The sequence below is a fragment of the Rhineura floridana genome, chromosome 3, assembly GCF_030035675.1.
Source record: "Rhineura floridana isolate rRhiFlo1 chromosome 3, rRhiFlo1.hap2, whole genome shotgun sequence".
NCBI classification, from domain to species: domain Eukaryota; kingdom Metazoa; phylum Chordata; class Lepidosauria; order Squamata; family Rhineuridae; genus Rhineura; species Rhineura floridana.
Window position 1 is genome coordinate 189,378,070 of NC_084482.1, and position 504 is coordinate 189,378,573.

Here is a 504-nt window from a genome sequence, read left to right on the forward strand (position 1 = left end):
AACAGGGTACGGATCCTGGAGACTTACAAGGCAGAGGAAGAGGCGCTGGCAAGAGGCTGGGCCGTAAAGGCTGAGGGCAGCGCCTCTGCAGCACAGTCAGCGGCAAGGGAAGATGGTACTGCCGCAGCGTGGCTCAGTTATTCCTCCAAGGCAGATTTCGGGCGTTCCTAGGCTAGACCAAATCCCACTCTCCGTGAAAGGGGCCAAAAGAAAAAAAACCATATATAAAATATCTGACCAAAGGAAGAGTTATCTGCCAAAATCTTAGGGTCCTGAGCCCCAAAGAACACTGAGGAACCCCATAAACATATTCCCCAATAGACCTTCTTTGCATTTAATGACCAGTATTACTTCTATAATCTTTTATAATCTAGAAAGATTTGTTTGTGGGGAGATTGGGGTGTGTGTGTTGCACAAGAGCTCCAAATCGACTTTAATTGCACAGTTCTGTCAGTTTGTGACTGAATCCCACCTGAAAATAGTGACAAACTGGAAGCGCCCCTA